At 37.5% G+C, this 22615-nt stretch overlaps 1 protein-coding gene across 1 annotated transcript in view; it reads left to right on the top strand.

Annotated features, from left to right (window-relative positions):
* The window catches only part of LOC139357207 (uncharacterized), a 302109-nt gene that overhangs the window by 244930 nt on the left and 34564 nt on the right, over positions 1-22615 (top strand). The gene's annotated exons all lie outside the window — the stretch shown is intronic.

The following is a 22615-nucleotide window of genomic DNA, read 5'->3' as shown; positions in this document are numbered from 1 at the left end:
TTGCATGACTTCCTTGTATATTTTGCATATTAAATCCTTATAGGATAAATGGTTTGCAAATATTTTCTCCTATTGTGAAAGTTGTCTTTTCATTTTGTTGATTGTCTATTTTGCTGTGCAGAAACATTTTAATTTATTGTAGTACCACTTATTTTTGTTTTTGTTGTCTGTGCTTTTGGTATCATATCCAGAAGATCATTGCCAAGACCAGTGTCATGGAGCTTTTCACCTGTTTTCTTTAAGGAGTTTTATAGTTTCAGATCACATGTTTAAGTCTTTAATCCATTTTGAGTTGAGTTTTGGATATGGTGTAAAATAAGAATTCATTTTTTTTTTTATGATTTTGCATGTGGATATCCAGTTTTCCCAACAGCATTTATTGAAGAGACTGTCATTTCCTCATCAGATCTTTGTAATTTAGTTGGCCATGTGTGCGTGGGTTGATTCCTCAGCCTTCTATTCTGCTCATTCCATTGATCTATGTGTCTGAGTTTTTGTTTATTTGTTTGTTTGTTTGTTTTTGAGATGGAGTCTTGCTCTGTCGCCCAGGCTGGACTGCAGTGGCCCGATCTCGGATCACTGTAACCTCTGTGCCTCCCGGGTTCATGCCATTGTCCTGCCTCAGCTTCCCGAGTAGCTGGGACTACAGGGGCCCACCACCATGCCCGGCTAATTTTTTTGTATTTTTAGTAGAGACAGGGCTTCACCGTGTTAGCCAGGATGGTCTTGATATCCTGACCTGGTGATCCGCCTGGCTCGGCCTCCCAAAGTGCTGGGATTACAGGCGTGAGCCACCGCGCCCGGCCCTATGTGTCTGTTTTATACCGTTTTATACTTTTTTTTTTTTTTTTTTTTGGAGGGGCAGGGTCTCACCCTGTTACCCAAGCTTGAATTCAGTGGCCTGATCATCTGTCACTGCAGCCTTGAACTCTTGGGCTCAAGGGATTCTCCTGCCTCAACTTCCTGAGTAAACGGGACTACAGGCATGGGCCACCACACCCAGCTACTTTCTTTTTAATTTATGTAGAGATGAGGTCTCGCTTTGTTGCTCAGGCGGGTCTTGAACCTCTGGGCTGAAGTGATCCTTCCATCTCAGTGCCATACTCTTTTGATTACTGTACGTTTGTAATATTACTTGTCATCAGAAAGTATCCCATCTCCAATTGTGCTCTTCTTGCTCAAGATTGCTTTCGTTTTGGGGATCTTTTGTGGTTCCATGAAAATGTTAGATTTTTTTTTTCTGTTTCTGTGAAAAGTGCCATTGGAATTTTGATAATTGGATTGAATCAGCAACTCACTTTTAGTATGGACAATTTAACAATATTGATTATTCTGACCCATGAACGCAGAATGTCTTTTCATTTACTTGTGTCTTCAGTTTCTTTTGTTGATGTTCTGTAGTTTTTAGTGTACAAATCTTTCATCTCCTTGGTTAAATTTATTCCTAAGTATTTTATTCTTTTTGATGCTATCATAAATGAGATTTTCTTAATTTTTTTCAGATACTTTATTTTTAGTGTATAGAAATGCCACTGATTTTATGCTGATTTTGTACCTGCAACTTTACTGATTTTTAAAAAATTAGTTCTAACAGTTTTTGGGTGGAGGCTTTGAGTTTTTCTATGTATAAGATTATGTCACCTGCAAATAGAGACAATTTTACTTTTCCTTTTTCTATTTGGATGCTTTTTTATTTTTTTCTCTTGCCTAATTGCTCTAGATAAGACTTCCAGTACTATATTGAATAGAGATGGCAAGTGTGGTCATTTTTACCTTTTTTCCTGATTAAAAAAAAAAATCTTTCAACTTTTCACCATTGAATACAATGTCAGCTGTGGGTTTATGACATATGACTTTTCTTGTGTTGAGGTCTAGTCCTGCTATAGCTAATTTGTCATGAGTTTTTATCATGAGAGGTTCTTGACATTTTTCTGTATCTAATGAGATCATTATATATTTGTCCTTTGATCTGTGAATATGGTTTATCACATTGATTTCTTTGTTTAGGGATAAATTCTACTTTATTACAGTGTATGATCCTTTTAATGTGCTGCTGAATTGGTATGTTGGTATTATGTTGAGGTGCAACACGATGCAATTATGTTCATCAGGAATATTGCCCTTTAATTTGCTTTACTTGTGTTCTTGCTTGACTTTGGTATTGGGGTAATACTGGCCTTGTAAAATCAGTTTTGAAGTGTTCCTTCCTCTTCTGTTTTTTGGAAAAAAGGAGTTTGAGAAAGATTTCTATTAATTCTTTGATAAATATTTGGTAGAATTCACCAGTGAAGACATCAGTTCCTGGACTTTTCTTTGGTGGGAGACATTTAATTTCTAATTTTGCCTCCTTGTTCATTATTGGTCTTCTCAGATTTTCTGTGTCTTCATGATTTAAGTTGGTAGTTAGTGTGTTTCCTGTAATTTATCAATTTTTTTCTGTGGTATCCAGTTTGTTGACATTTCACTGCTAACTAGTCCTCTTATGATCTGTTGTATTTCTGTGGTATCAGTTGTAATGTCTTTTATTTCTGGTTTTATCTATTTGTGTCATCTCTTTTATTTTTCTTAATTAGTCTAGCTAAAGGTTTATCAATTTTGTTTATTTCTTTTTCAAAAACCATCTTAAGTTTCATGATTTTTTTCTGTCATTTGTCTATTGTCTATTCCATTTATTTCCACTCCAATCTTTGCTACTTACTTCCTTCTGCTAATTTTAGGCATAGTTTTTTCTTTTTTGTTTTTGTTTGCTTTAGGTGTAAAGTTAGGTTATTTGAAAGCTTTTTTTGTTTTGTTTTGTTTTATTTGTGTTGGTATTTATCCAATAAACTTTCCCCTTTTGCTGCATCCTATAAGATTTGATATGTTGTTTTTCCATTCTTATTTGACTCAAAAATGTTTTAAAATTTCCCTTTTGACTTCTTTTTGATCAATTGACCCCTTTTTCATTATATAATGACTTTCTTTTCATTTCATCATTTTTGACTTAGTGTCTATTTTTCTGATGTAAGTATACCTACCTCTTCTATTTTGGTTTCTATTTGCGTGGAATGTATTTTTTCCATTCCTTCAATTTATGTGTGTTCCTAAAGCTGAAAGAGTGTCTTATTGGCAGCATATAGTTGGGTCCTTTGAAAATTGTTAGTTCATTCAGCCACTCTGTCTCTTGTAATTGGAGAACTTAATCCGTTTACATTAAAGGTAATTATTGACAAGAACTTACTATTGCCATTGTGTTCATTGTTTTCTGGCTGCCTTGTAGATATTTTGTTTCTTTCTTTCTCTCTTGATGTCTTCCTTTGTGATTGGATAATTTTTCTATGATGGTATACTTTGATTTATCATTGTTTGTGTATCTATTATAGGTTTTTGCTCGGTGGTCACCATGAGGCTTACCTAAAACAAACTGTAGTTACAACAGTCTATTTTAAGCTAATAACAACTTAACTTCAGTCATATATAAAAACTCTACACTTTACTTTCCCATCATATATTATATGTTTTCAATGTCACGATTTACATCATTTTTATATTGCATATCCTTTAACAAATTATTATAGTTATTTTTAAATTTTTTATCTTTAACCTCTGTACTAGAGATATAAGTTATGTACTTGCAACCACTACAGCATTAGAGTTTTCTGAATTTAACTATATTCTTATTTAACCAGTGAGTATTATATTTTCATATGCTTTCATGTTACTGCTTAACATCTTTTCATTTCAGCTTGAACAACTCCCTTTTTTTCCTATAAGGCAAATATAATGGTGATGAACTCTGTTAGCTTTTGTTTTACAGGGAAAGTATTTATCTCTCCTTCATTTCTGAAGGACAGTTTTTCCAGGTAAAGTGTACTTAGTTAGCAGGTTTTCTCTTTCAGCACTTTGAATACATCATCACTCTGGCCTGAAAAATTTCTGCTGAAAAATCTCCTAATAGCTTTGTAGTTTCCCTTGTATGTGAGCAACTTCTTTTCTCTTCACGCTTTCCAAATTCTGTCTGTCTTTGACTTTTGATAATTTGTAATATGTTTTGGTGAAATCTCCTTTGGGTTGAAATTGATTGGAGGGTTTTGAGCTTCAGGTATGTGCAGGTTGATATCTTTCCCCAGATTTGGAAATATTTTAGCCATTTTTATTTAAATAAGCTTTCTCCTCTTTTTCTTCTTTTGGCTATCATATGATGAGAAAGTCAGCTCTAATGATAGTGTCACATACATCCCATGGGCTTTCTTCATTTCTTTTCATTCTTTTATCTTGTTTCTCACTTAACTTAATATTTTCATATTACTTTATCTCTGAGCACACAGATTCCTTATTTTGATTGATAAAGTCTACTGTTGGCATTTCCTCTTGAATTTTTAAAATTTCATTCATTGTTCTTCAGTTCCAGAATTCCTGATTGGTTCATTCTTTATATTCTATTTATTGAACTTGCTGTTTTGTTTTGTTTTTTCTGATTTTGCTGTTTTCTATCTGTGTTTTCTTATAGCTTGCTAAGCTTACTTAAAAAATTACATTGAACTATTTTCACACAATCCATAGATCTCCATTTCTTTGGAGTTGGCTACTGGAATATTACTGTGTTCCTTTGGGTGTTATATTTACTTTTTTGTGTGTTTTTTGAAGTGTTGTGCTTTCATTTTCAGATTTAAAGAATTTAAGTCTTTACTGCCTATCTTAAGGAGAGAAACATTTTCACCACACAGGCCATCTAATAATTCTGAGGCTCTCATAGACCTTTTTTATAGATGTGCCCACTTGTTAAAAATTTCCTTCTCTCAAGGGAACTCTTAAGATTGTATACTTTCTCTTGATCCTGCAGAGCCATGTCAAAGGCTGAGAGCCTGTTGTTTGTTTTCCCTAAGATGGTGCCCTGAAATGTTCATTTGTACCTTCTCCCAATCCTAAATAGTTGAGCCAGTGGTCTATGCAAGATGATTGCATTTGCTGTCCATGAAGGCACACTAGGGGAGCTGGCCCAGGGTGGGGTGGAGTGAGGAGCCTAAAATAATTTGAATGTCCATGGGCCAGCTGGGGAGAGTTCACCAGCCAGGCATCCCAAGCAGCTATTGAGCAGGCTTCTTGATGAAGTCCCTGGAGTAGTTAGTAGGTTCTGTGGCCTCTATTTCCACCTCCCAACCTCTCCCAATCTCTCAGTCATGACAATCACATCAGTATTCTGATGGGATAAAAAAAATTTGGGCTGCTTGGGTAGCATCCTGCACAGCTCAGGGACCCAGTGCTCACTCCCTATGTTCTTATTTTATCCAGTGGGAGAAATTGCTGGCCAAGGGGACTTTTCTTGGCACTGAGCTGTGCCACCTTGAGAAATGGGTGGTTTGGATAAAATGGAACTGTTATCTTACTCCCTTCAATGAGTTCGTTCTTGGATTTTATGATCTAATATTGTCCTAGAACTTCACCACTGGACTCCCAAACTTCCACAAAGGCACTCTTGTTCATAGATAGTTGTCTAAACTGATGCTTCTGTGGAGATATGGGAGTAGAAATCTATTTCGCTATCTTGCTGATATCACTCCTTTGTCTGTTTCCTTTAATAGCTTCTGAAATGCATAGAAGATGTCCAAAATATTGAACATTGAATTCAGGATTGAATATAAAATACTCTACTAACTCCTTGAAATATCTACTCCTGTGTGATTACTACTGACACAGGGAGAATGGTGTAGTGTGAGAATTAGGAAATTCTCTTTTGCAACGAGAGTCAGAACTTTGCTGGTTCAAGATGTTCCACTGGTTTCTTCTTAACGAATTTATTTTCCCCTCATCAGTTAGTTCATATTCACTTTATTCTCACCCTTGCCACAATATTCTGATGTTACTGTTGATAGATTAGTTCCTGTTATGTAAGTGCTCTACTCCTTACCTACACACATAATTCACAATTCGTCAGCAAACTTGGCAGCATTTCTGGGGTTGATTTTTGTCTTTGATGATTATATTAAGGAAGTAAGTTATTTAAATGTTAACACAGTAAAGAAACACCCCTATGTGAAAAGTTATTTTAGGGTACTAATGGTTTAGGACTTGTTCATCAATAAAGTTAGATGAATATTAATCAGGGACAGGGTGGCAGGGTGGAGGGGTGCTTATTTTGCTGATAAACTGATGTTTCTGATAATTGGACAAAAATATTCCAATTAGAACATAAGATATTATGTTTTATCCTTAAGGGAGTGAAAAGGATAGAAGATAAAAGGCACCAATGCTGCTTGGCATTCCAAAAGTGATTTTTTTTTTTCTCACTCGCTTAGGGCCTTTCTTTCCGTTGTATAGCCAGTTAGAATCCAAAATTTAGCAGTAACAAAGTCATGGGGCACAGAAATGAATTATCTAATTTGGGTAAGTATATAAGGTTTTCAAAATAGTGGTGGGGTGTGAGTTGAATCTCATCTAATATCTAGGGTTAAAATAGATACTCAAAAGCCAATCAGTAACCAGATCCTACTAGTATACTGAGGCATCAAAGGCAATAGGTAGCCACAAGGAAGTTCCAAAAGTATTTCTGACTTAATGTTATTGCTGCATATATATTTGGGTATAAGTAAGAGTCTGTTTTACAGGAATACAACACAAGGATGCAACTTTGAAAATACTAATTAGTTTGTTTTAAAAATACACTGTATATCCTAATGCTTGTGGTAAAATTTTCTTTAGAACAAATTAAGAGCTAGGCTTTAGAGCTTTAAACTCTTTTGGAAGTGGCATTATGTTTTTCTGGATAACTGATATGTGTGTCTTCCAGTGGATCTCTGCAACTGGGGTTTCAGAAGATTTGGCTTTCAGTCCTTCTTCTGCTACTAAATAGCTAGAGAAGTTTGTATAAATCATTCGATTACTCCTATCTTGTTTTATCATATACAAACTGAATGTATCACACATATACACATTTGTTGGAGTGACACAAATATTTAATAATGTTGGTTTCATTTACAAAACCATTGATTTATAAAAGGAATATATAGGTGCTAGGTGATTGCAGAAGTGGTCATAGCTGCATATCAGAAGCCTACTGCAAACCATGGATGCTTACTGCTATTTCAGGCTCTCCATTTCACATGTGTAAACTGCTTGGAAGGAAAGGAATGCAGAATCTTTGCTGGACATGATGAAGCCTCTGCCCTAGTTGATGCAGATGATTCACTCTTCCTTTATTTCAACATGAATAAGGTGATACTGGTTTCCCAGCTTCCAGTTTCCACCTGACCCATAAAATAGCTTTGTACAAAAAGCAGATGTGTTTTCTACTTGTCAAGCCAATGAGTTTCAGGTGTGTCAATGTATTGGCGGTTTCAGCCCTCGAGGCAGCAGGACAGGGTCTGGACCAGTGACCTCTGGCCATGAGTGTCCTCCTATATTTATCCAAGATTGCTGTGTAAAATGATATTTTTTCCCTGTTTTCCGTGGCATGAAAGAGGTTGGGAAATACTTGACTAGATTTATTAGTTAATATATTTACCCACAGACATGCTTTGGATGCCTACTCTGGGGATCTGAACACATCCTGGGAATATAGAGATGATTAAAATTTATAACTTGAATGCATGCCATTTCTAAAATTCTATAATGTATATTTATTATTTCCAAATGGCTAATTTGCAGTAAGAAAATAAATATGTCAAAGGATGGAGTAGAGAAAACTGAGCATGAAAACCACACAATCTTGGGTCTTAAAAATATTGGAGTTCTTACTACAACTGACTCTCTATAATCTTTTACCTCTTGAGAGTATTCGTTATTTTTCAACCTGCATTTCTTCACACTATTTTCAAAAGGGTTTTAAGTAAATAATGTCATTTTTTATAATCAGGAAAATGTTATTATTTAAAATAATTAGAAATTAATTTTATATAGCATAACTAAAAACTTAATCACATTTCCATAATACCAATATTATTTAATATCACAACGAATTAAGTATCACAAAATGTTTCTTTTTTGTTTGTTTGTTTGAGACGGAGTCTTGCTGTGTCTCCCAGGCTGGAGTGCAGTGGTGCGATCTCTGCTTACTGCAAGCTCCGCCTCCCGGGTTCACGCCATTTTCCCGCCTCAGCCTCCGGAGTAGCTGGGACTACAGGCGCCCGCCACCTCGCCCGGCTAATTTTTTTTGTGTTTTCAGTAGAGACGAGGTTTCACCATGTTAGCCAGGATGGTCTCGATCTCCTGACCTCGTGATCCGCCCGCCTCGGCCTCCCAAAATGCTGGGATTACAGGCTTGAGCCACCGCGCCCGGTTACAAAATGTTTCTTAAGGCAATCATAAATAAGTGAATGGTGTTAAAACATAAATGATAGTGTTATCTTGAATATATCTACAAAAATAAAAAGCCACCTCCATTCAGTTGTAGCCTGAGAGCCTCTATTTAACTTATTATATTTGGCTGTTTTTTAGTACTGTATGGTTCTAAGGGAGAGTTTAGTTTATTGATATGATGTCTAGCACTCATAGGAGATACACAATAATACTAAAAATTGGCAACAGATTCCATAGTCTTAAAAATGTGGCAGCTTTTCATGAGTACAATGTATTTCCAGACATGAAAAGAGCACGTTTGCACATTATACATATCCATTATAATGATATCAAAAATAGTTTTTTGACAAAATAGACTTTAAATATGCATATTTTATTTTTAAATGTAATTCTGAGCTTGGATTTCTTTTAATGACAGTTCTGGGAGGTGAATATTCTATCATACTATGCTTAGCAACATTCTCGAAAATAGTGATGAAAGATCTATTTTCTCCTTTTTGTCACGGTTTGCTTTAAGAGTCCTTACATATTTTGGCCACCTACTAGTTTGATAGCATGCCATCTCTAAAATTCTATAATGTATTTTGGATATATAGGCATCGCATCACCTGCTTGATGACAGTGACACACGAAAATCTGCACAAAATACTAACTGAAAAATTATTTCCTTTTTTCTATAATGTGAAATAGTTTAATGTATTTTTTGTCAACTCAGAGCTCCTAGTCAATATTCTAAAGGGTAAATAAGACAAAGTAAATTGTCTATGTGTAAGTAACACACAAGCAAAATGATTAAACCAGAAATTATTGATCACTAATAAATATATTTGTTTATGTGTATGAAAACATACTGCATATTCCCTTTGATATTTGGTTGGTTTTCAAAATGTCTGCATGTAATTCTAATGGTCTAACAGTTGTATTCAGAAGATAATTTAAGATTTTTCCTACACATCATCTTGTTAAAATTTTAGTGAGTCTTGTGCATGTAAATATTTTCTTTGTAAACATTAGCCAAAAAGGGCTGGGTGCAATGGCTCATGCCTGTAATTCCAGCACGTTGGGAGGCCAACGTGAGCAGATCACTTGAAGCCAGAAGTTGGAGACCAGCCTGACCAACATGGCGAAACCCCATCTCTACTAAAAATACAAAAATTAGGCGGGGTGTGGTGGTGCGCACCTATAATCCCAGCTACTCCAGAGGCTGAGGCAGGAAAATCGCTCAGTCTGGGAGGTGGAGGTTGCAGTGAGCCCAGATGACGCCACTACACTCCATCCTGGGCGACAGAGCAAGACTCCGTGTTGGGGAAAAAAAAAAAAAAAAAAAAAAGGAAAAAAGAAAGGGAGGGGAAGGAAAAGAAAGGAAGGGGAGGGGAAGGAAAAGAAAGGAAGGGGAGGGGAGCAGAAAGGAGGGGAGGAGAGGGGAGGGGAGGGCAGAGGGGAGGGGAGAAAGGAAAGGAGAGAGGAAAGGAGGAAGAAAAGGAAGGAAGGAAGGAAGGGAGGGAGGGAGGAAGGAAGGAAGGAAGGAGCCCATAAGTATTATTTTGAGAGAGAGATATATATATATCTATGAAGTTTGGGCACTATACTCCAAAAAGAAATCTACATGGCGAAACCCCATTTCTACAAAAACAAAAACAAAATATTAGCTGGGCATGGTGGTGGGCACCTGTGGTCCCAGCTGCTCAGGAGGTTGAGTTGGGAGGATTGCCTGAGCCTGGGAGGCAGAGAATGTAGTGAGCCGAGATGGCACCACTGCACTCCAGCCTGGGCGACAGTGAGACCCCGTCTCAAAAAAAAAAAAAAAGTATTTTGGAAAATGTGCCTATATTCTCTCCGATACTTAGGTAAATTATCCATTATTTTCCCCTTCCACAGATAGGAAAGTCAAGGTTCAAATAGCCCAAGTGACTTACATAAAGTCATGTGCCTGTAAAAAGTGTCCATAAATATTTTTATTGAATTTTACTAAAATTCATTAATTAGATAATTGGTGTTGATATCATCAATAATCTAGAACCAGCTACTTCCTTTTGTAAAGAATCTTTCTTCTTCAAAACCTCTCCTGGCGTTTTACTTCTTGTAAATACTGAATAAATATTTTCTAACTACTGTGTACTCACCTTCCTACCCTTTCACTTCAGAAACAGAAAAAGTGGTAGCCCTGATTAATAGAAATAGCAGTAACTTTGATATTCAGACACAATATTGTCTTTTCCATGTCTAAATTAGATCTGGTGCGTTTAAATCCATGCAATTTTAATGTATTACATTCCATTTTCTACCTTCTGAAAGTGTCCATGTTAATATCTTACAATCTGATCTTTTTTCTTTTTCTGTACCCCACACCCCTTATTTTGGGGCTATCATCACAATAATATCACCTTATATTGTGGCAAATGAATTTTTTAAGTTAGTTTGGGTGCAATTCAATAATTTTCATCAAAATTGTTACTTGGGAAATCATTCCAGTGACCATTATCTATGTGAACAGAAGGCATCATTCTGTTATTCTATTTTCAGAAACTCAATTTCCTAGATTTGTGTTGAAAACCATGATTACATAATGCAAGGCCAATGTGAGTCTTCTAATTAGTACTGCTTTTTAGCAGAAAATAAGGAAAAAATGTCTTAGGTTGGCAATGTTATTGACCATTTCAACCACACTTCTCTTTCTAAGTACATGGCATACTCAAAACTAATGGCTGAATGAGACTGACCTGCCAGCAACTCACCATATAAGTGTTTATTAGAATAGTGTCCCCAAATTCCCTGGAAATGCAAGGGCTCAAATCGGTTTGTACTTCAATCATTTCTTACCATGCAGAAGAAGGCTGGGAAACTCTAAAAGGTGTTTTTGATATACCAATTTATGGAGAGACACAATGTTTTTCCCTTTGCTAGAATTTCTGAATTTTTTTTTCAAATAGGACTAAAATGTAAGCCTATCCTTCTCATATAGAAAAGAGTGTTTTTAGTAACTTTTAAAGCACTTCTCAATATAAAATTCTTATTAATGACTGATAGTTTATTTACTTATCGGTTGATTAACTGATTGATCGAACTGACTGATTGACTGACTGAGATAGGGTCTCACTCCATCTCCCAAGTGGTAGTGCATTGGTGCCATCACTGTTCACTGCAGCTTCAACCTCCCCAGCTCAGGTGACCCTCCCACCTCAGCTTCCCAAGTAGCTGGGACTACAGGTGCCCACCAAATTTTTGTATTTCTCATAGAGATAGACTGTTGCCCAGGCTGGTCTTGAACTCCTAGACTCAAGTGATCCTCCTGCCTCTGCCTCCCAAAGTGCTGGGATTACAGGCATGAACCATTGTGCTCAGCCTGGTGGTTTATTTTTAAGTTCTGAAACGAGTTCAGTTTAGACCTTACTTTTTTCTTCAGGAAATTATACCAGTGCTTTCCTATAGATGTCCAAATGTCCATTGGAGTACTTTTTCTTTTAATTTGGTATAAAGGAAATAGAATGAAAGAAAACAAAAATAAAATTTAAAAATTTAAAAGTTTAAATTTTATTTAAAAAATCAGAGGATAGAAATTTATCCTCTGATCCCTTGGCTTATATTCTTTGACTTTGGATTATGTGTATGTGTCTGATCCCTCTTTCAGTGTTAAGTATTGCCAACTAATATATCAGCCGTGTAGCCTAGTAGACAGATGAAATTATTTAGAGTAATTTTCATCAGACTTCTTCCTTTCTTAAAAATGTTTTATTAAGGTATATTTAATACTGAGAAATTATATATATTTAAAGTGCACAATTTGATGATTTGATATACATATACATTGTGAAATAATCATCACAAACAAATTAGCATATTCATAACCTCAGGTAGTTATCACCACTTGACTTTTTCTGTTCTAGTCTATCTGTTCCATTCTTTTTTCTTTTTTCTATGGTAGCATCACTTAAGATCTACCCCACATTGTTGTACATTAAATCTTCAGAACTGCTTAGTCTTGCATAACTGAATCTTGCATCCCTTGACCAATATCTCTTCATTTCGCCCTCCCCCCAGATCCTGGTAACCACTATACTACTCTCTGTCTCTATGAGCTTGCCCATTTTGGATTCCACATATAAGCACAATATTATGCAACATTTGCCTTCTGAGTCTGGCTTACTTCATTTAGAATCATGTCTTCCAGGTTCATCTATGCTTTCATAAATGGCAGGATTGCCTTCTTTTATAAGGCTGAATAATATTTCATTGTATAAAAAATGTATAATATTCCAACATATAAAAATGTTGTATATCCATTCTGTCATATTTTCTTTATTCATTCACCTGACAATAGGCATTTACGTTGCTTTCAGGTCTTGGCTATTATGGATAATGTTGCAATGAACATGGGGGATGTGGATACCTCTTTTAGATACATATCTAGAAGTGGGATTGTTGATTCATGAGGTAGTTCTATTTTTAACTTCTGTAGAAACTCTATACTCTTTTTCATAATGACTGTATTAATTTACATTCCCACTAACAGTGTATAAGCATTCCTTTTTCCAACATTTGTTATATTTTGTCTTTCTGATAATAGCCACTCTAACAGAGTGAGATGATAGATCCTTGTGGTTTTGATTTGCATTTCTCTGATGATTACTGATGTTGAAAACATTTTCATATACCTGTTACCGCCTTTGACTTTTTATGCAGGAATTATTTTTATTCTTTCGAATGGAAATTTTAATTATAATTATTAGCTTTAATTTAATGAAAATTATTTAAATTGGTTAGTTTTGGTAGATAGTCACAATTAATCAGTGAGTGTAGACTCTGTCTTAGTGTCACCTTCCTGTTTGCTTTGACCATTGTTTTCCTTTATTTAATTGAACAAATATTTTTGAGTGCTTACATTGTGCAAGAAAGCGTAGGAAATAAGTAATGAAAAATATAAATTCTGCACTCTGAGAAAGTTTTGCTTAGAGTGGAAATAGGCATATATAAGTATAATACAAATGTCAAAGTACTATCACAGACGTACAGATAAAAGTGTAGGTGGAATTGTAATACCCTTTTTAAGTGTATGATCATTGCTTTTAACTATGTAGTTAAAAGTAATATTAGTTAAGGTGATGCTAGCTGCTGTGACAGATAGATGCAGTCTCAGTCTCTTAACATAATAGATGTTTCCATGTTGTTCACAAAGAGTACAATCAGCATAAGCATGTGGTGGTGTTTAGGATTCTGCCGTCTACACCACTTAGGGTTCCAGGCTTCTTTAGCATTCACATTTCAAGGTCTTTGGGGCTTGATATCCAAGAGGAAGACAGAAAAAAGAGCATATGATAACATGGGTGTATATGCCACTAAATTCTTTTGAACAGGGTTATTCTTTTCTCGAGGATTCATATAGTGAAGTCCTGAACCCCAGTATCTCAGAATGTAATCTTATTTTGAAACAGCATTTATATATGTAATTATTAATAGTTAAGATGAGGTCACACTGGAGTAGGGTTGACCCCTAATTCCATATGATTGATGTCTTTATAAAAAGGGGAAATCTGGAGATAGACATACATACAGGAAAAGCACCATGTGAACCTGAATTCAGAGATCAGGGTAATACATCCCCAAGCCAAGGAACAACAAAGATTACCAGCAGCTATCAGCTAGGAGAGAAGCATGGAGCATTTCTCCGTCACATCCCTCAGAAGGAACCAACCCTGCCAACACCTTGATCTCAGATTTCTCCAAGGTGGATAACAGGAAGTCTCTTCCAATCACTGCAGCGGGTGGATAGTCCAGGATCTTTAGGTGATGGAGTCTTCTCGATTAAGTCCAGAAGGGGGATTTCAGGTCATATGAACTATAAGACAAACTGTCACCACCCTTGCTTTTGACCTTCCCCACCCATACAAAGTCAAGATTCAATCAGGAGTTGAATCACACCAGCCATTTTAAAGGTGAGAATTCAATATGAAATGTTAATAACTAGTCTTTGAAGAACTAAGGGTCAAAAAAGAATTCCTGAGGTGTTACAGAGCTAGCAACTGTGGGAAAAAGCTACCAGCACTAGGGCCGAAGGGACGAGGAGAAAAAAAATGAATTATCAAAATTTAGAAGCTTGGAGGAGAGGCCCTGTGATGTTGAAATTCAGAATTCAAAAAAGAGAAGCTGATCAGCTGATGCTGGTCCCCGTGAATTTGAAGGAAGGGGTTCTGTAGGGTTAGGACCCTGACTTTTCAGAAAGGGATATAATTCAGCTGGTAACAATAATTTTGAGAAATTGCAATGAAGCTTGTTTTGCAAGTATTGGAAAAATTGCAAACTTGATTAATCTGCTGTCAATGGCATGGACTGCCATTTCCAGGGTAAAGAAGTGAGGCTGGAGGAGGGCACAGACAGAAACAAGAAACAATCAAGAACTATAGTGTCCCTGTCATCACTTCAAGCCTTTTTGTCTTCTGATAGTATCCTCTTTTGACTTAGCCTACCAGAGAACCAGTTGGCAACACAAAAATGTGATTTGCAGGGTCTCAACAACAACATCACACAACAGCATATAGGGAGAGGGTTAGAACCTGACAGACAAGACACCCAGTTTTCAATGATGGAACAGATACAGGATAAGTGCAATAAAAGCCCCCACTCAGAAAAGAGAATGTGAGACAGACAGTAGTCACTGGTCCATAACCAGTGAGAGTTATTCAGAGTCAGTTGGGCAGGATTCATGAAGACTTTCTTCTGTCAGAGTGGGTGAAATTCTTTAATTATACCTCAGTTCAACAATCTGAGAGAAATGTGATTGCCCACTTGTGTTAGTGATCTACAAGACCATCCCCATGTTAGATGATTTGCTAGGAACATTCGCAGGACTCAGGATATAATCATACTCAGGATATAGTCAGCTATGATTTATTACAGTGAGATAATACAAAGCAAAATCAGCAAAATGTAAGGCACATGGGGTGATGTCTGGAGGAAACCAGGTGCAAGCTTCCAAGAGTTCTTTCCCAGTGGATTCACACTGGATGTGCTTAGTCCCCCCAGCAAGTGGTGACAATCCATGTGAAGTGTTGTCTAGCAGAGAAGTTCATCTGAGATTAAATGGCCAGAGTTGTTAATGAGGGCTGGTCATGGAGGCACCCTCTGACTAGCACATACCAAAATTACAATCTCCCTGAATGAAAGCAAAACCATATTGTTTCATGAATATTTTAGGCACAGCGAGCCATTCTTATCAAGAAATAGTGAGAACCCTCCTGAAATCTGTTCCCAGACACCAGGTAAGGGCCAAAATTTCAGTCAGGACTTGCTAAAGATAGCAACCTCAGCTTTGCTACATTAACTTTTTCTGCATACTATTGCTCTTTGAGACTCATGTTCTACTCTGTAGAGTTATCACACGTGAAAGTTTCCTAAAGGTTTTTCCATTGCATATCCAGATTTCCAGCCTCTCCCAAAACAATTTCCTTACATCTCATCACTTGGCCATTTGGTAGCATCACATATTTTTGTTTGGCAGTACCTCCCCTCACTGCCTTTTTAAACCAAGTTTTGTATTGGTTTAGGTTTGGTCAGGAAAGCAGAAACAACTTAAAGTGTTCAAGCAGGAAAGTATATTTGTAGGACAGAATTTAATACAGTAAAGGTAGATGCCCACAAATCCATAAGAAAGGAAGGACAACTGAAAGTCAGAGAGTCCACTTCTAAACTGTGGGGTCATTTCTAGTTTTCAAGGAGCCCAGAAGTTGCAGGAACCCCTGGAAGCACAAGTGAGGCTCAAGGCTGCCTCCAGCACTAAGGTGGATAATTTTCTAGATAATACTTCTGCAAAACCTCCCATCTGTCAAAATCCCCATCTCAAGTACTACTGAAGAAGCAATAATTTCACAAAAGTTTCTCTTTTACCTTCAAAGTCCAAAGCAAGAGTCTCTCATTGTGGATTCCAGCAGCAGGGTTCTCGGAAATTTAGTTTCAATCATTTAGCTGCTGCAATACAGGCCCTACAAGGGAGAAAATTACAAGTTCCCAAAGACAATTTAAATAGTTTTATTTTTAAGTATATGTGCACTCACTATATTTTTATCAACATAATTTTTAAAATGAAGTTTGTGTGGTGTTAAAGCTATCAGAATAAACAGCTTTTAAGAGTAATTAAAATTATCAACAAGTTAAGGGACACTTAACAGGTTGACAAATAAAACATAAAATTCTGATGATTATGAGGACATAAAAAGGTTTTATATCACACAAAATAAAGTTAAAATACATCAATGTATTTCACAAAAAATGGGTTCTGCTAATGGAAAACATTATAAAGCAACATATTAGTGGAACTGCAGTTGTAAAATTAGCCCTAAAATATTCATATTATAGTAATGGGAAATGGAGTTTGTATAAATGCAAACTCGTAAGCAATTCATGAAGGAGGTTTTTCATAATCTATTTCTAGTATAAAATGTTTTTAAAAGTTCTTTCGCTTGGCTTTCAATTGATCATTTTAAAAATCTATTTCTATACTCTTTTTATCATCCTTGTAAAAAACAATTTAATATAATCTATGTGTATATAAAAGTTTCTAGGAACTCTACACACACATTGACATTGAGTCAGTGTCCATTTGTCTATGTCAAGGAAACATTATTTTAATCTACTGTATTAAGAGATCTAGGAATTGCTATAATACAGCTTCTCACCATCTTTAGTGAAAGGATTGATTCTTCCCTGTGCTGGGTGTTTTCCGTTTGCCTATTCAGATGACCTTTTTATCTTCTCCTCCCTGTCTTGTGCCTTGGAAGGTGGACTTCCACAAACCACATCAATGGGTTTTCTTGCCCTTGGCTTCCAGTTGTATTTAGCCAATGGGAGGCACTGGTGGTAGCAGATGGGAATGTGTAAAAAAAGTCCACAGTATTTATTCCTCCAGGCAATTTGCCACAACTCCTGCCAAGCAGCCTTCTCCATAGAATTTTTTCTCCAGGTTTCAGTAACTCTTCTTTCCTCATGTTCTTCAGACCCAGGGGTAATAACAGCTCCCCAACAATGCTCTTCTTGGGGAATTGCACTATATCTTGCAGCATCTCTTCCATAAACCCTGTACACACCTTCATACTTTGTCCTTTTTATTAAACTCTCTTCTACTAGCAAGTTTCAATGTGTCATGTGTGTTCTTCTAGGGCTTTGATTAATATAATGTCCTTTGCAAGCTATGCTATGGAAAGAATTGCTATGACTAATTAAAAATGTGCTAATAAACTGGACTCCAGCAGATTTCTAGATTTGTGATTTAACTGGCCTCTTTGAGAACATCTGGCCTTGAAGTCAAGTCTGCAATATAGCTATATCTAAAATGCAATTAATTCATTTCTAATCTACCAATAAATACTTTCTAATCTCTTACTGTGCATGCTGTCATATGTTTGGTGCTAATAGGAGTAAAATAGTACAAGGTATGGCCACAGACTTCAAGGTGCTTTCTCTAACTTTTTTTTTTGAGATGCAGTTTCACTCTTGTTGCCCAGGCTGGAGTGCAATGGTGCAATCTCAGCTCACTGCAACCTCCACCTCCTGGGTTTGAGCGATTCTCCTACCTCAGCCTCCCAAGTAGCTGGGAATACAAGGCGCATGCCACCACGCCCGGCTAGTTTTGTATGTTTAGTAGAGACGAGGTTTCTCCATGTTGGTCAGGCTGCTTTCAAACTCCCGACCTCAGGTGATCTGCCTGAGATCCTCCCAAAGTGCTGAGATTACAGGCTTGAGCCACCATGCCCGGCTGGTGCTTTCTGCCTTAACTGAGTGTTCTAGACCTTTTTTTAAAATCTTGATCTGTCACCAGTCTAATGAGCCATATTATACATAATAATTAAATTTAATGCACTAATTACACAGTTATATTATGTATAGTTATAGTCATAGTTATAGTGATCTCCTCTAAGTTTTCTTTTAATATCTTGGAATAGATTTATCTGTCTTTTCTACGTGTATACTAACTAGTTTAGTTACAAAATTCAAGTTTATTGGGTAACATTCCATTAGGCATGAACTTGAATGTTGAGTCACAAAATTGAAACATGAATAGGTATTGTTTCAGTGGATTTCTATACCAATGACTTTTTTCAGAAGAAAAGATGGGACAAACCTTCAGGCTTAAAACTTAACTTTGGAGTTGTTCATTTTCTTCCTTTCTTTCCTATAAGTTATGCTACCTCCACTCCACTATATCCAGTCACTCACCAAAGTTTTTTAGTTATTACCTCCACAATAGTACACTCGTTAATCAAGAGAATGTTTACTAAGTAATATGCTCTTGCAGGTGCTTGAGAAACATTCGTGAATGAAACACAGCTCTTTGCACTCATAGAACAAGTATTCCGCAGAGAGAGATAGACAATAAACAATGGACGTGGCAAATAACCATATTATCCAGTACATTGGGAGGTGAAATGTGCCATAAAAAATGACAAAGTAGAAAAAGTGAGGCAGGACTTCCCTAGGTATTATGGGGTTACAGAAGGTGTTAATGAGATGATGGCATTCAAGCAAAGGTGTAAGGAGGTGAAGGTGTTAGCTGTCTGTGCATTTCAGGCACATGGAGTAGCCACAGCAATGACCCAAAGGTTGGAATATGCTTGGCACATTCAAAGGACAGCAAGAATGGCTGAAGCATGGAAGGGTTCAGAGGGTGAACAAAGTGAACAGAGTAAGAAATTAGGCCAGAGAGATAAGGGAATCAGATTATATAGGATGTTAGAAGTTAATTAAAGAATTTTGGGATTTACTCTGTGTGCAGTAGAGAGCCATTGAAGCGTTTTGAGCAAAAAGTGACATGTTGGGACTTAGACATTTTAAAGAAAATTTGGCTGACATTGGGAATACAATGTGGAGAACTAAAATAGGGAGAATATTTTGAAGGCAATTGTGGCAATGTAGGCAGATGTTTTGATGACTTTGGCTAGGGTTGTAGCAGTGGAGGTGGTAAGAAATGCGTGAGTTCTGAATATGTTTCCAAGCTAGAGCTGACAGAATTTACTGATAAATTGGGTATGGGACTTAAGAAAAGGAGAAGTTAGTGATAATTGCCAGGATTCAGCCTGAGGAACTGAAAGCATGAACTTGTCATCCACTGAGATGGGGAGACTGCAGATGGAAGAAGCTTGGAAGCAAAAGTCAAAAAGTTCAGTCTCACACGTATTTAGTTTAGATGCTTACCTACCTCCTCCTTCATTTGACTTCCCGTGAATCTACAAAATCAAGTGATAAGAACCAATATTCATTGAATATTTAGTAAGTTTTAGTTTCATTTCCTCTTCAAAATAATCATACCCATTTTGCAGGTACAGAAACCAAAGAATGACACCTAGCATTTTGCATTGTATATCCCGTCCTCTGGTTGTAGACTTCTTCGAAAACCCCAAAGCGCACTTATTTCTTCTTCCATGGGATAGATTGTTACTCCTCAAATATCTGTGGTCCCTACATGTAGGAGGAGTACACATCTCTGCCACATTTGGTACCTATCGCTTTCATAGGTACCTTGTATCTCATTAACCATAGCCAGTTGTTTGCCAAACCATATCAGGTTTTCATGGCTAATGAAATATGAGTGAAAGTGATAGGTACCAGTTCTGAGCAGTAGCTTTAAAAGCCATCACTTTCCCTCTTCCCTCTTCTATGAGATCTGCAGTGTCCCAAATCAGCTTGAATTTCAGAATAAAGATGAAACTGAACCTAGCTGAAGCATATCCTGATGAACATGTGGTGTGAATGAATAATGACCTTTTTTGTTTGTGAGTCCTCAAAAAATTGAAGTAGTTTGTTATGACAGCATAAGTTAACTTAAATTGTCTGATATGTTTCTGTAATCCTTGTAGTACTTCCATTTATTTATTTATTAATATCACCTTCTTTGTTTTAAGTTATTTTATAATATATAATTTACATATAGTAAAATTCTCACTTTTAGTACACAGTCATGTGATTTTTGACAAACACATATACTTATGTAACCATAGTTACAGTCAAGATATAGAATAATTCCATCACCCCTCAAAATTCTACCATATCCCTTTCTAACAAACCTCTCCCCAACCCTAGACTCTGGTACCATAGATCTGTTTCCCTGTAATTTTTCATTTTCCAGAATGTAATCACGTAAGTGGTCAAAAAAGGAGAATTGTATAATAGATAGCTTTTCCCATTACTTCTTTTTCAATTCTTTGGCTTCAAAGATGCCTTAAGTTTCTCCTTTCTTCTTCTTCTTCTTCTTCTTCTTCTTCTTCTTCTTCTTCTTCTTCTTCTTCTTCTTCTTCTTCTTCCTCTTCCTCTTCCTCTTCCTCTTCCTCTTCCTCTTCCTCTTCTTCTTCTTCTTCTTCTTCTTCTTCTTCTTCTTCTTCTTCTTCTTCTTCTTCTTCTTCTTCTTCTTCCTTCTTCTTCTTCCTCCTCCTCCTCCACCTCCCCCTCCTCCTCCCCCTCGTCCTCCTCCTTCTTCTTCTTCCTCCTCCTCCTCCCCCTCCCCCTCCCCCTCCCCCTCCTTCTCCTCCTCCTCCTCCTCCTCCTCCTTCTTCTTCTTCCTGTAAACACACGTTTTTATTTTTTACTTTTGTAAATTCAGGGGGTACAGATGAAGGTTTCTTACATGGATATATTGTGTAGTGGTGAGGTTTGGACTTCTAGTATACCCATCACCTAAGTAGTGAACATTGTAGCCAATAGGTAATTTCTCAACCCTCACCCTTCTCCAGTTTCTTCCCTTTTGGAGTCCACAGTGTCTATTATTTCTTTCTATATGTCCATGTGAACCCACTGTTTAGATCCCACTTATAAGAGAGGACATACAGTACTTGATTTGGGGGTTTTCTAAGTGTAACATCATGTCATCAGCCAACACAGACAGTGATTAGGTGACAGTGATGGTGGATTAGGTTTGGCAATTCTCCAATCCTCAGGTCCCTACATGGCTCTCTGGATGGCATGCCTGCGCCCTAGAGGGTCTGGACCACGGCTGGATCAACAGACATCTCAGCTCCCTAGGGTTCAAGTGCTGGCTATGATAGGAGGGGCAGGCTGGCCCAGAGGCCTCCAGCAGAATGCTCAGATGGCTGCAGGCTGAATGCTCAGGCAGCTGCAGAACCCTCAGGTGGCAGCAGCCAGGGAGAGAGCACAGGCATCTACTGGCTGGGCTCTTAGGAGGGTTCCAGGCCACAGCTGAAATATTCAGGTGGGGGTACGGTGGCTGCACTGCAGGCCTGTCACCTGGGATGATAGGCCCCTATCAGCGGGAGCAGTGGAGGCAGGCAGTTGTGCCCTGCTCATAGGAGCAGGCGGTATCTTTTGTCTGGCAAAAGAAGATGTCCAGTCTCCATGCTGCCTTTCTGGTTTGGCAGTGGTGGCAGCAGCTGTGGTGATGGTAGCAGGATGCCCAGGGCAGATCACAGGCCTCTGCAGGCTTAGATCTCAAAAACACACCAGGTCATAGCCAGAATGGCCCCCGTAGAAGGTTCTCCTAGCAGGAGCAGCAGAGACAAGCAACTGTGAGGCACACAGTCAGCTTGCTACTCTATACTGTGACAGTGGCAGTGGTATCAGTCTTTGGGGCATGCGAAAGTGCCTGCCCCCCCACCCTTAGATCCTTCCCTAGCAAGGTGGCAGCAGCTCTCATAGGTCTGCAGCTATTCAGGCATCAAAGACCTGTGGAATGACATATACATAGGCTCAGGCAAAGCCTCTGCATGATCTCCAGGCAGCTCCCTGTGTTAGACTGGAGGCCCAGGTGCGTTCAAGAGGCTCCTGTAGCTAGGATTCTGAAAGTCCATGGTGGGAGCGTGGAGCACTCATTCACTCCTTCCCTGTGTCAGGGAGCTTCTTCCCACTCTATGCAGATCCCAGGTCAGCAGGCTGCCTGGCTTCATTCTGCTTTCTGTGACTCCCATTAACTTCTCTGATGAATTCCAGTGTCCTTTCAGGCTATCTCTTCAAACTGCGAATATTTATTCATTATTTTGATTCATCTCCATGGAAGAGAATTCGCTAGCTGCTTCTAGTTATCCATCTTGAATAAGTACCACAATATTATATTCTTTAGGAAGGATTTAATGTGGTTTATAAAGACACATAAAATAAATACGGGAGCTCAATTTAAACTTGAGGCAAATTAATGGAAACAAAGCTGGGAGCCAAAAGAGTTGAACAAAAGTTGAAGCAAAAATACGTACCTATACTTGACACAGACACTGGAGCAGGCCACAGACATAGCTGTCAATTTTCCAGTAACTAAAAAAGGGATTTTTTTAAAAAAATCAATTTTGCAGTTCAAAATATTTTTGAGATTAAAAACCCACCAATTACTGATGGAATGGATAAGTATTTATGGTGT

The sequence above is a fragment of the Macaca nemestrina genome, chromosome 11, assembly GCF_043159975.1.
Source record: "Macaca nemestrina isolate mMacNem1 chromosome 11, mMacNem.hap1, whole genome shotgun sequence".
Lineage (NCBI taxonomy): Eukaryota > Metazoa > Chordata > Mammalia > Primates > Cercopithecidae > Macaca > Macaca nemestrina.
The sequence above is the reverse complement of the archived record's forward strand: the minus strand, read 5'-3'. Positions and strand labels throughout refer to the sequence as shown.